This window comes from Staurois parvus, unplaced genomic scaffold (genome assembly GCF_062004578.1).
Source record: "Staurois parvus isolate SC_StPar_1 unplaced genomic scaffold, SC_StPar_1.0 ptg001150l, whole genome shotgun sequence".
Lineage (NCBI taxonomy): Eukaryota > Metazoa > Chordata > Amphibia > Anura > Ranidae > Staurois > Staurois parvus.
The window spans coordinates 805,310-820,372 of NW_028318946.1; positions in this window are offsets into that span (position 1 = coordinate 805,310).

The following is a 15,063-nucleotide window of genomic DNA, read 5'->3' on the forward strand; positions in this document are numbered from 1 at the left end:
ATGAGAGAGCACAGGAGAATAGGGGTCACCGCTGGCAGGAGAGAGGACAGGGGTCACTGCTGAAAGGAGGGAGGAGAGGGGTCACCACTGGCATGAGGGAAGACAGGGGTCACCACTGACAGGAGGGAGAATAGGGGTCACCACTGCTAGAAGGGTAAACAGGGGTCAATAATGGCAGGAGGGAGAACAGGGGCCACCACTGGCAGGGCAGAGGACCGTTGTCATGAGAGAGCACAGGGGTCACTGAAATGAGGGAGGACAGAGGTCAATAATAGCAGGATGGAGGACAGGGGTCACCACAGGTATGAGGGAGGACAGGGGTCACTGCTGGCATAAGGGAAGACAGGGGTCACCACTGACAGGAGGGAGAATAGGGGTCACCGCTGGAAAAAGGGAGAACAGGGGTCACTGCTGAAAGGTGGGAGGACAGGGGTCAATAATGGCAGGAGGGAGAACAGGGGTCACCACTGGCAGGAGGGAGAATAGGGGTCACCGCTGGCAAAAGGGAGAACAGGGGTCACTGCTAGCAGGAGAGAGGACAGGGGAAACTGCTGAAAGGAGGGTGGACAGGGGTCAATAATGGCAGGAGGGAGAATAGGGGTCACTACTGGCAGGAGAGAGGACAGGGGTCACTGCTGAAAGGAGGGTGGACAGGGGTCAATAATGGCAGGAGGGAGAATAGGGTTAACTACTGGCAGGAGGGAGAATAGGGGTCACCACTGGCAGGAGGGAGAATAGGGGTCACTGCTGGCAAAAGGGAGAACAGGGGTCACAGCTGGCAGGAGAGAGGACAGGGGTCACTGCTGAAAGGAGGGTGGACAGGGGTCAATAATGGCAGGAGGGAGAACAGGGGTCACCAGTGGCAGGAGGGAGAATAGGGGTCACCGCTGGCAAAAGGGAGAACAGGGGTCACTGCTGGCAAGAGAGAGGATGGGTCACTGCTGAACGGAGGGAGGACAGTGGTCAATAATGGCAGGAGGGAGAACAGGGGTCACCACTGGCAGGAAGGATAATAGGGGTCACCACTGGCAGGAGAGAGAATAGGGGTCACCGCTGGCAGGAGAGAAGACAGGGGTCACTGCTAAAAGGAAGGAGGACAGGGGTTACCACTGGCATGAGAGAAGGCAGGGTCACTGCTGGCAGGAGGGAGAATAGGGGTCACCGCTGGCAGAAGGGAGAACAGGGGTCAATAATGGCAGGAGGGAGAACAGGGGTCACCACTGGCAGGAGGGAGAACAAGGGGTCACCGCTGGCAGGAAAGAGGACAGGAGTCACTGCTGAAAGGAGGGAGGACAGGGGTCAATAATGAAAGGAAGGAGAATAGGGGTCACCGCTGGCAGGAGGGAAAACAGGGGTCACCACTGGCAGGAGGGAAAACAGGGGTCACCACTGGCAGGAGAGAGGACAGGGGTCACCACTGGCAGAAGGTTGAATAGGGGTCACCACTGGCAGGAGGGAGAACAGGGGTCACCGCTGGCAGGAGGGAGAACAGGGGTCACCACTGGCAGCCAGAAAGGGTTCCTGCAACTTCCCAGGTTCCCTAAAAGTGAGCAGTATTTAAGTGTAGGTGACAGATACCCAGCATCTGCCTGACCCACATCTAGAATGAAGGGGCCCCTAAGCCACAGTGTTCCCTTGTACAGCTTCACAGTTTGCGAATATGAAACACCCACCCCTGTATCCAACCATTAGCGAGGTCAGTGGCCACCTTTAAATTGATACTTGGCTGAATATTGCAATTGCATTGGGAAGTTGGCTTTGCAACATCTAAAAAAAAAACAAAAAAACACTAGCAATGGACTGTTCAGGGCTTTACACAAAGGGATTATACACTACATTGATTTTAGTAGAAAGTTCCCTCGGGGTGAGTAATCCCAGCAGATTTACATCTTCAAAATGAACAGAAAGCTTCACACTCATACCACAGTTTAGGTATTGATATTTCTTGGTAACTAGTCATTACCATCATCTATGGAGATCCCGGAGATCCCGGAGACAATGTCCATGGGACTTACAGGGTCATCATATCGTTTAACAAGAATTGACAAACAGTCTGATTGTGTTCTTCAGAAATGACACTTTCTATTCCTGGAAGGGGAATTTTGGTTCCTTCTATGGAAACAATTGCAAGCTTTTATGTTTCAAATATTTTTTGGGGGGTTTGGAAAAGCATAGCAATACAAAACAATATAACTATACAGATGGAGATAGGCACTTCAACACCCATTGGAGCAGGGGCCGACTGACAACTCATGGGGCCCCCGGGGCAATAGGGGATCATGGGGCCCCTGTGTCCTCGGCAAAACTCAAAAAAGCCTATGAAAAAGTTACCAGGGGCATCTCATGGGGCCCCCTACTGACCCCGGGCCCTGGGGCAGTGCCCGAGTTTCCAAATGGTCAGTCCACCCCTGGTTTGGAGTTAAGAAGTCACGATTCCACCGGATTATCCTCTTGGTGATACTGTGGAGATGTTCAAACCATTGGAGGTGTGCCTAAGAACACTGTGGATGTGGAATCTAGTGGATCTAGGTATGCATGGTTGGATAGGTCTTAGGTACCAAGACAAGGTCATTTCTATCTAATGTAATGTTTGACTTGAAGAGAGGGTGGCTATTGGGAATTGGGTGTTTGTGGATGTTGGGGGCGGGGCAGGTGCAAGGAGTTGGCCAGGTGGAAGGGTTCAGGCATGGAAAGGGGTAAGAAGCAAGATGTCCAGGCAAGAGCCACAGGAAGGTCAATAGAGAAAGAGATCTAGGTGAGAGACGTGTTTGTGGGTCCTCTGAGCATGTATGGGTCTAAACCAGTGTTTCTCAACCTTTTTCCAGTCAGGGCGCCCTTGGAAAGTATTTTCGGTCTCGAGACACCCTAGTCTAACGCTTGGTTCACATTACTGCGTGTCGGGGAACGCGTGCAAAATTATGCATGTTCCCGACACACAAACATGCTGCTCTTTAGCAGATCTTCAGGGGTGCCATTAATTCTTAATGGTGCCCCCATGCACTTGCAAACCTGGTGATTTTCTCTCGGTGCAGCATGATTTATATTAAAGGGTTGGTGACCCCTGCGTTTCTGTGGGTAGGGAAGGGAAAATGTCACCAGCACACCGAGGATCACCAATACGGGTCCAAAAGTTTTAATGAACGATCACATAGTTACAGCAAGGCAACATTTCGGAGTCTCAGGACCCCTTCATCAGGCCTTAATCAGGCACGTCACATGCCTGATGAAGGTGTCCTGCGAGACTCCGAAACGTTGCCTTGCTGTAACTATGTGATCGTTCATTAAAACCTTTGGACCCATACTGGTGATCCTCGGTGTGCTGGTGACATTTTCCCTCGCTGATTCGGTTCGGTTCCAGCCGACGGTGGCTGCAGCACCCATTTATACACAAAGCCATTTTTAATGTAGGAATGTGTGCATTTGGATACACTTGCATTCTGTGGGTAGGGAAGCCCATTGAAATGAATAGGCTGCCCACTATGCACTCGCACCGATGTGAACAAAGGGCTCATTCACACATGATAATAGGGGGCAGTAAAACCCCGGGGTTCAGCCACATTTTTTACTACCCTCATCGGCTCCTCCCTTATTTTTTTCCCAGCAGGAGCAAATTGGATCGTGCTTTGCTGGGTTTTTTTTGCCTCCCTCTGGATCAACTGTGGGTATAGGATTATAACTTTTTTGTTTCTATGGTTGAACTGGATGGACTTTTGTCTTTTTTCAGCCAGACTAACTATGTAACTATGTAACTGTAAGCCATGTACCGGGGTGGGCTCCCCAGGATACAGTGAAGTCACGAACGAGGAAAGTAACCCCAACACCAGCTTTTGCCACAACAGAATTTTACTTAGATGTGGCAAATAAACACAACCACAAATGCTGGGAACATACAAGAAATTTACATACACCCAGCCCAAAGGCTGAGACCCTTGTGTTGCACAGCACGGCGCCGTCTGATGGATGAAGGTAGAAGGTGTAGTAATTTACCTACTGGGGGCACAACTAAGCTGCCACACCTTACCTGTTATTACCCTACAGAGCAGGAATCAGTGTATGGGTGTACGGTATGGGCTAGCCTGCGGTGCAGCACAACAGCTTACAATCTTACACAAATCTACAGTATTCCCCCTCCCATAACTGGTCCTGTAGCACATGCCCGAGTATTCCTTCTGAGCAAAACGCCAGTCTGGCTTGAGTTTATGGGATTTTATCAGCTCTCCAATGTGAAATGTCGCTTTAAGTTGTGGAGTCCTTCCAATAATCAGTAACAACACTTGTGGCCTGACACAAACAGAGACCCTAACTAACTAACTATAGGCCTGGACTCAGTCTCAAGGCGCCAACACTGAAATGAGGTGCGTGCACGATCTTACCGACCTGGGTCTGCTTTGCATCCGCTGGTGACTCTGAACAGAACAAATGTCTCTCCAACAAGCATGCGGTTTCGCTGTATATGTTGTTTAGTTCCTCTGCTCTCATCAGCCTTCCTGGCAGCAATCTCAGCATTCCTGGCAGCAATCTCATCAGCATTCCTGGCAGCAATCTCATCAGCTTCACTCAGCTGCAGCTCTGGTTACTGAGGGATGCTTTCACACCTGGATGTCATCAGATTCTCAGCTCACACGGCCCCTTATTCACATGTGTCAGGGCTCTGGGTATGACCAGAGGTGTGTGGACTGACACAGGGAAACGCACGCTTCAGGTATAGAGTAAACAAGACAATTTATTAAAGACTAAACAGCACAAACGTACTGCAAGGTAAACATAACACAGTGCAAACAACCCAACCTCCAACAGATAACCATATATACAATCAAACGTAGTCGGGCAGGCCGGCTCGGTAGCAAACGGGCAAACAGGGTACCAGGAGCGAGCGGAAGAGTGGTCAGGAATAGCCGAGGTCAGGACAGGCGGAGTTCGTTCAGAGTCAGGATCAAAGCAGAATCAGGATCAGGCAGGAAGCAGACAGGATGCAGGTACAGGGGCTCATGGGAAACATACACCAAGGCACTGATCACAGGCCTGGTCCTGCTTAAATACACCTCCTGCAATCAGTCTCAGGTGATGACTTGATTGCAGGAGTGAGCTTCTGGCTGCTGAGAGCACCCGCTGGCCAGCCCTGGTACTGCAGCCCACACGGCAGGTGAGTCCCACCACCATTGGCGAGTCCATTCCTGACACCATGGCTTTACTCTCTCCTTCCTGTTCTCTCCAACTCCATGTGCAAAAACCCCACCTCTTCATGAATATTCAAATATCTATGCAGTCTGAGGCTGTGCTAGAAAAACAGTGACATCTTGTGGCTAAACTGCAGAATGTCAGTCAAAACATTAATTTACTTCCACACAGTGTTCAAACAATGAGAGCTGTTTCCCCATCTCACATAACTATATGTAAAGCGATCCATCAAGGATCACTTTTTAGAGAAGCATCAGTTCTTGCCGCCATTTTGAATGAGCGCTAGAAAAGCAATTCTGATTGTACAGGATTAGGGGTCAAAATGAAATGTAAGGTACATACATGCATATAAACATACTGTACATTCACATACATACATTCTGTACACTGCTGAGCAGGGAATTAGAGGAGTGACACAAGACAGTTGCCTTAGGAAGGGGGGGCAAAAGTATAAAAGTGTCCCTGTCAGTAAGCAAGTACACGGCTTCTCTGCGACTTTCACCATTGTGAGCCTCACCTGGTGCAGACCACTGCGTTGGTACTGGGGCTATCGTTCATCACCTTTTCAACGTCACTCTCTGCATCTCCCCGGCATTCAGCAGATCGCCAACAGAACAGGCAGCCAGGAACTCCGTCACCACACTCAAATTGTGTCCAGCATCCCCATCTACCCATTCTCTATGCCAGATGTCTCCCAGACTGCCCGCTGTCAGTGGGGTTCAGCCTCTTCCTGGTTGGTGCAGGACTCGTCCCACCAGAGCTGCCCCTTCTGCCTCCCGTGATCAAGAGCTCGTTGTGCCGATCTACACTTTGGCAGATCTGTGGGAGCTGAGTCAGATCTGAATGCCATTCTCAAGCAAGATGCCGCAGCACCCCTGACGACCTCTGACGGCACCCCAGGATGCTGCGGCACCCCTGATGACCTCTGACGGCACCCCAGGATGCTGCGGCACCCCTGATGACCTCTGACGGCACCCCAGGATGCTGCGGCACCCCTGATGACCTCTGACGGCACCCCAGGATGCTGCGGCACCCCTGATGACCTCTGACGGCACCCCAGGATGCTGCGGCACCCCGGTTGAGAAACGCTGGTCTAAACCATTATGAGATGGGTAAAGGATATCCTGACTAGGTTTGTCCCCCACATAGAAGGGATTGGAATTCTATTGGAGTTCATGATTTGTTTTTCTGTAGCGTGTCAAGCCTTCAGCATATGCTTATGTCATGTCCTTTGTTAGTTTATTATGCTATGGAATGTAAGGTTAATTGTAATATCGTCATCTAGTGGCTCTTTTTTGTATCATTACAGTTTTATAGATTATTTATTATTATTATTATTATTTCTGATGACCACAAATACTCACCAAGTCCTCCACACACCAGAACACCTCCAGACTACTCACACAAAGATGAAGGTATGTTGGATTTCCTCAAGTTCTTTGCACGCCGTGAGCTGTTGACAAAAGGACTCACAAGATTTTATGACCGACCTGAAGGATATAGAGCATGGCGATCGTCCTTCAGAAATGCAATAAAAGATCTAGATCTATCTGCAAGTGAGGAGGCCAATCTCTTAGTCAAATGGCTGGGGAATGGGTCAGCAGAACATTCAAGAAGAATCAGAGACATCAATGTTAACTTCCCAAGTAGAGGACTGAGCATGATATGGGAGAGAATTGAGGAGTGTTACAGAAAAAACTCTCCAAGATCGCAAAACCTTCCTCAAAGAAAACAGAATTTGCTACAGGTGCTGTGCATCAACTTCGCACCTTGCAAAAAACTGCAAAGAAGGCATAAACTATTTAGAGTGTGACAGCACAGAGCACAAAACGGCTCTACATCCAGGGCCAGAGCCATGGACTCTTACCCCCTCAAACCAGAAATGATACACCCTGTAGTATTTGCCCACCTGCCAAATGGGACCCATTCAAGTACATGGGGGCAGCACTGCAACCACCTCGCAACTGTGCACAAGGCACGCAATTGTGGCATGGTAGTCCAGGCGGTGAGGAAGCAACATGCCAAGCCAAATGACTGCCCGTATTCAGCTCCAAGAGCAGAGTCAACTCCTGCAGTCCATACACTCTACATCAAGCTAGAAAATAATCCCATACTGGGTCAGCCTTCAGTGAAACCTGCATCCAAGCTATCAAACCCCTATGATACAGTCGCCCACTTCAGAAAAGGTAGGGTCGCGGGGTAGAAATCGCAGAGACAGCATTTCTGATGACCACAAATACTCACCAAGTCCTCCGCACACCGGAACACCTCCAGACTACTCACACAAATATGAAGGTATGTTGGATTCCCTCAAGTTCTTTGCACGCCGTGAGCTGTTGACAAAAGGACTCACAAGGTTTAATGACCGACCTGAAGGCTATAGAGCATGGCGTCCTTCAGAAATGCAATAAAAGATATAGATCTATCTGCAAGTGAGGAGGCCGATCTCTTAGTCAAATGGCTGGGGAATGAGTCAGCAGAACATTCAAGAAGAATCAGAGACATCAATGTTAACTTCCCAAGTAGAGGACTGAGCATGATATGGGAGAGAACTGAGGAGTGTTACGGTTCCCTAGAAGCCATAGAAAATTCACTTTTCAAAAGAATAGAGGACTTCCCTAAGATTCCTAGGCTTCCAGAAGCTGAGAGAGTTAAGCGACCTGGTGACAGAGCTCCAAGTAGCCAAGGAAGAAGGAGATATGCCAGACTTTGCCTTTCTACACCGTGTTCCAAATTACTATGCAAATTATATTTTTCTCATTTACCTAAATAATTGATGTAAATAACAGTCGGCATAATTCTCATGTTATCAACTATTAAGAGTACAATTCACATTTTATTGAACAAACCTCCTAATGATAACAGGATTTTTTTTAAACATAAAAAACTTCCAATCCACTCCTCCAAATTATTCCGCACAGTAAGTTTCAAAACACTTTCTAGGTTGTAAAGAACTGAAAATTGTCATTTGTTGTGTTTGCAGCATATTTACTGAAATCAAAAGCTATTTCAATCAAACTTTTAACAACATTTTAACTTTGTAAACATTTTAACCGGTCACGTTACATTGTAACAAAGGACCCCTTATTTGATAGCAGATCACAAGTCTCGCATCCATTGAACTTGTGCGTTTTTGGACAGTTTCTGCTTGAATTTGTTTACAAGATGTCAGAATAGCCTCCCAGAGCTGCTGTTTGGATTTAAACTGCCTCCCACCCTCATAGATCTTTTGCTTGAGGATGCTCTAAAGGTTCTCAATAGGATTGAGGTCAGGGGAGGACGGAGGCCACACCATGACTTTCTCTCCTTTTATCCCCATAGCAGCCATTGATGCAGAGGATTCTTTGCAGCATGAGATGGTGCATTGTCATGCATGAAGATGATTTTATTATGGAAAGCATAGTTCTTCCTTCTGTACCAGGGAAGAAAGTGGTCAGTCATAAACTCCACATACTTTGCAGAGGTCATCTTTACACCTTCGGGGACCCTAAAGGGGCTGACCAGCTCTGTTCCCATGATTCCGGCCCAAAACATGACTCCACCACCGCCTTGCTGACGTTGTAGCCTTGTTGGAACAGGGTGGCTGTCCACCAACCATCCACTACTCTATCCATCTTTACCATCCAGGGTTGCACGGCACTCATCAGTGAACAGGACTGTTTGAAAATTAGTCTTCATGTATTTTTCTGCCCAATGCAGCCGTTTCTGCTTGTGAGCATTGGTTAGTGGTGGCCGAAAAGAAGGTTTATGCACAGTTGCAAGACTCTGGAGGACTCTACACCTTGATGTCCGTGGGACTCCAGAGGCACCAGCAGCTTCAAATATCTGTTTGCTGCTATGTAATGGTATTTTAGCAGCTGCTCTCTTGATCCGATGCCTGGATCTGGCAGAAATCTTCCTCAATGTGCCTTTATCTCTACAAACCCATCTGTGCTCTGAATCAGCCACAAATCTCTTCATAGTGCGATGATCACGCTTAAGTTTTCGTGAAATATCGAATGTTTTCATACCTCGTCCAAGGCATCGAACTATTTCACTCTTTTCTGCAGCAGAGAGATCCTTTTTCTTCCCCATATTGCTTGAAAATGGCGCTCTGCTTAATAATGTGGAACACCCTCCTTTAGTAGTTTTTCCTTAAATTGGGCTCACCGGCCAATCTAATTATCACAGGTGTCCCAGATTGTTTTCAGTGATCAAAAGAGCCCTGACACACAATGCCATCCATGAGTTAAACTGAAAAGCAAAATATTTAATCTTTGTGACACTTAAATAGAATTTGCATAATAATTTGGAACGCGGTGTATAATTTATGATTCTATGATTTTATGTGTTATATCATACTTTTAGCGCTGCATGAGTTTTATTTTATTATTAATGAGAGGGTTTGAGGTTTTTACCTTTTCATGCTAGCTGCTCCTTTTTATACGTTTATCCAGCGCTCGTTTTATCTGATTGGATAGCGTCCCTTTCCCACCATTCTCTTTCTTTACAGGCTTTATTCGCCAACAAGCAAAGATTAAAAATTATCCCAGTTTTGACTTCTCATCATATGACTCTACTTACCCTAGGATAGGTAAGCCTACTTCAACTTGGAACTTCAAAGACATATCTGTTGCAGTACACAAAACAAGCGTATCACCAACAGAGAACCCAAGCAGAGAGTGTCCCTTTCACAAGAAGTCCCACCCGTTGCTAAAGTGCAGAGGTTTCAGAGAAAAAACTCTCCAAGATCGCAAAACCTTCAAAGAATTTGCTACCGGTGCTGTGCATCAACTTCGCACCTTGCAAAGAACTGCAAAGAAGGCATAAACTATTTAGAGCAGTGGTTCTCAACCTGGGGGTCGCGACCCCTTTGGGGGTCGAATGACCCTTTCACAGGGGTCCCCTAAGACCATCAGAAAACACATATTTCCGATGTGTAACGAGCAGCTACTGTGTAGAAAGCAGCTGCTGTGTTAAAAGTAGCTACTGTGTTGAAAGCAGCTACTCTGTTAAAAGCAGCTACTGTGTTGAAAGCAGCAGTATTGGAGGTAAAACGACACTCATGAATTATAATTACTGGGTAAATAATTTTATGGTTGGGGGTCACCGCAACATAAGGAACTGTATTAAAGGGTCGCGGCATTAGGAAGGTTGAGAACCACTGATTTAGAGTGTGACAGCACAGAGCACAAAACGGCTCTACATCCAGGGCCAGAGCCATGGACTTTTACCCCCTCAAACCAGAAATGATACACCCTGTAGTATTTGCCCACCTGCCAAACAGGACTCATTCAAGTACATGGGGGCAGCACTACAACCACCTCGCAACTGTGCGCAAGGCACGCAATTGTGGCATGGTAGTCCAGGCGGTGAGGAAGCAACACAATGATCCTAGGAGCGATCTGAACGCCAGTCGCTGTTTAGAGAGCACCACAAAGGTAAACAAAGCCTAACAGAGCTCTGTAGCTCAAGCTGAATTTACGGTCACAAGCGAATGAGCCAGAGCAGTGACTCCTCCCCCTTCCTCTATAACAGTGGTTTTCAACCTGTGGGTCGCGACCCCTTTGGGGGTCGAACGACCCTTTCACAGGGGTCGCCTAAGACCATCGGAAAACACATATTTCTGATGTGTAAAGAGCAGCTACTGTGTTGAAAGCAGCTACTCTGTTAAAAGCAGCTACTGTGTTGAAAGCAGCTACTGTGTTGAAAGCAGCAGTATTGGAGGTAAAATGACACTCATGAATTATAATTACTGGGTAAATAATTTCATGGTTGGGGGTCACCACAACATGAGGAACTGTATTAAAGGGTCGCGGAATTAGGAAGCTTGAGAACCACTGCTCTATAATATCTTCATAGGGGTTCACCATCAGGGGCTTCAATCTGAGACAGACGGTCTGAAAGTAAACAGCATCCACTCTGCTTTGTCTTTAGAAAACATAGAACAAAATTCAGAAAAAGTCTCTGCAAATCCGGCATCGGGGGGGGGGGGGCGTCCTTTATTTAATAAATTACTTGTAACACACATAAATAATAAAATAATAAAAAAACAGTCAATAGCAGTGCAAGGGTTAATAAGCAGAAGGCTATATTACCTGAGCTGTAATGAAGATGATAATCAACGAATACATGATACAGCATCTATCTATTATCTATGTATCTATGTATCTATGTATCTATCTATCTATCTATCTATCTATCTATCTATCTATCTATCTATCTATTATCTATCTATCTATCTATTATCTATCTATCTATCTATTATCTATGTATCTATCTATTATCTATCTATCTATCTATCTATCTATCTATTATCTATCTATTATCTATCTATCTATCTATCTATCTATCTATCTATCTATCTATCTATCTATCTATCTATCTATCTATTATCTATCTATCTATCTATTATCTATGTATCTATCTATTATCTATCTATTATCTATCTATCTATCTATCTATCTATCTATCTATCTATCTATCTATCTATTATCTATCTATTATCTATCTATCTATCTATCTATCTATCTATCTATCTATTATCTATCTATCTATCTATCATCTATCTATCTATCTATCTATCTATCTATCTATCTATCTATCTATCATCTATCTATCTATCTAGGGCTAAGCAAGTGATTCTGTTTTAAGCAGCTATCTTTGCACCTCCAGCTTCAATGGCACCCCCACCACCGCTATTCGTCCATGAGTGCTGCCTGAGGTGGCCGCCATTATTTTCTTCATTGGCGTTATGGCTATCTATCTATCTATCTATCTATCTATCTATCTATCTATCTATCTATCTATCTATCTAGGGCTATGCTGGTGATTCTGTTTAAGGTGGCCATTTTTGCACCTCTAGCTTCAGTGGTGCCCACCACTATTCCTCCAGGAGTGCCTCCCAAGGTTGGCGACCACTATTATCTTCATTGACAGTGTGGCCTTGTATCTATCCATCTTTCCTAGCTTGATCTCTCTCTATCTATAATTCTATCCATAGTTCTGTTTCCTCAGTGCTTGGCATTGGTACCTTTAGCCAGAGCTGTGATAATACCACTTGGCTGATCCTACCACAACAAAAGTTAATTGTGAGCTAACTGTCCTAGTAATTAAAAAAAAAAAACTAAATGGCCCAAATACTTACCCAATTCTGTGGTCATGTGAAGGGCTGGGTCCAAATTCTTCTGCCTTCTGAACTGATAAGTCAGAGAGTATTTTGGATGGTCACTGCTTGGTGATGTGGATATCTCCCATTGGGTCCATCCATAGGGACCTCATAAGGTCCTCAAGCCTCCAATGGAAGCTTGATGGGATTTATGGCCTCATTCGGAGGTCCCAAGCGACCATGGCATGACAATTATTCATGCAGATATGTAAGATTGGGGCCTCAGGTGTTCTGATCATAGTTGGCGATTTGTACAACTGAATGACAGACCGGGGATGTACATGGCTGTAAGTATGTATCTGCTTGTATCCATACATCCAGCCATTACCTGCGATTAAGGGCAGATGTCTGTCCCCGTATACAGATAGATTATGTCCAGGGTGGCCATTTGCCCATAACTGTTGGATATGTGGATACATGCTTCCATTCTTGGCTTCTGTCATTCAGTTGTACAGGCTTAGCGACCTCCAGAAGTCCACCAAGGTATCAAAGGGGGTTAGTGGTTTGCCTACAATTTAAGGTCCCTAACTCACATTCATACATACACATACTAGGGCCAATTTAGACAGGAGCCAATTAAACTCCCAGCATGTCTTTGGAATGCGAGAGGAAACCCAAGTACCCAGAGAAAACCCACGCAGGCACAGGGCAAACATGCAAACTCCAGGCAGGTGGTGCCGTGGTTGGGATTCAAACCACTGACCCTAGTGTGGCCAGGCAGAAGTGCTATCCATTTAGCCACCATGCTGCCCATAGCGTACTTACATTGGTCCAAGCTGGACCAATGGATTTATGCAAGGTATGCAAGGTAAATCATACCTAAGCTTCAGCTTTAAAGATATGGTCTGGTTACACAACAGCGTGTTCACTTCTTTTACAGCACAGGTGTCAAACAGGCAGCCCTCCAGCTGTTGCCAAACTACAAGTCCCATGAACCACTGCAAGATTGACAGTTACAACCATGACTCCCAAAAGCAGAGGAATGATAGGACTTGTAGTTTCGCACCGCTTCTTTTCTGAGAGCTCAAAATAGGGAGGGGGTAGTCAAATTTTGGCCCTCCAGCATGAAAGACTACAAGTCCCATGAGGCATTGCAACACTGGCAGCCACAAGCATGACTCCCAGAAGTTGTTACATGTAATGAAACACGTAGGGCGGAGCAACACGCTGATGCCTCGACGCAACCGAAAGTGACCCATGTTTGATGTTTATATTTTACCACTTCCAGACCTGCGACTGGCCCGTACATTTCTTGGCTTTCCTTGATTGTACCGGAGTATCAGTACCGATTTTTAGAGTCACCGGTCAGCTCTCTTGTACAAGCCACTCGCACAAGTAGCAGACTCCGCCACTCTCTCAGGATCTCCCGTCCCACCTCAAGCGACCAGCTGGAATCGGCTTTAGTGGGCTCTCCTTTTATTGTAAACCAGAAGCGATGACCTGACTTCACTTCCGATTTACTCTGAAACTTTTGCCGCCATTTTTAAAAATCTGAAAACTTTCAGAAACACCGATCTTGGTGTTTTGAATGCTTTCAAGTGCAGGGGAGGGATTTGGGGTCTTATAGACCCCAGATCTCTCCATAAAAATACTTGTCACGTGTCTATTGCTGTCACAGGGGATGTTTACATTCCTTGTGACAGCAATAAAAGTGATAAAAAATCAACAGTATAAAAAAATTAAATAAATTAATTAACAAAAAAAGTGTGGGAGGAAACTCACGCAGGCACAGGGAGAACATGCAAACTCCAGGCAGGTGGCACCATGGTTGGGATTCAATCTGGTGACCCCAGACGGAAGTGCTAGCTACTTAGCCACTGTCCTGACTATTGTGTTAATCACAGTCATTGGTCTTGGGACATTTTTGCATCTTTTGCTATTATAGAAACGACTAAAATATTTATTGATTAGCGCACTTTAAACGCGTTGGAAGGGAAGTTATGGCTATTTGAAGGGTTGGTGATTAGAATGCTTTCAATTGGATAATACATTCAAAATGTGTAGGGCCACCATTACAAAAACTCTATACTAAAAATGGCACTTTCCTCCAGAAAGAAACGTGGTGGCTTCCATTGCTGAGCTCTGCTTCTAAAACTGCTCGTTGGTAGGCTGTCATTCTTTTCCCATTGCCGAAACACAATAACTTGAAAAGATAGATACACCAGAAATGGTGTCTCCTCTATTTGGTGGAGCCTTCAGCTTCAGGCATTACGTAGATCTAATGGTAATGGTTGAAGTTTAGTAGGACATATTATTAGCATTACAATTTCCTGGCAAGAAACACACAAGTCTGTGGCCAACCATGGGTGTCTGGATTTTCTTTCTCCTGAGTGTCCCTGCTCTCTCCCTGGGGACACTTTTGACCAACTACATTCTGGTTGAGTTTACAACAATGAAAAGATCTCACATATAACAACGCCACCATCAATCCCACCCCACACGCCAAAGTCCTAGGTGTCACCCTGGACTCAAACCTTTCCTTCCAACCTCATGTCCAATCACTATCAAATTCATGCAGGCTCCACCTCCGCAACATCTCCAAGATACGTACGTTCCTCACCCCAAACACTACTAAACAACTCGTTCACTCCCTCATCATCTCACGTCTGGACTACTGCAACTCCCTTCTCACCGGCCTACCCCAACACACGCTATCCCCACTCCAGTCTATCCTGAACTCAGCGGCTAGACTCATCCACCTCACCAACCGCTCCACTTCTGCCACCCCCCTCTGCCAA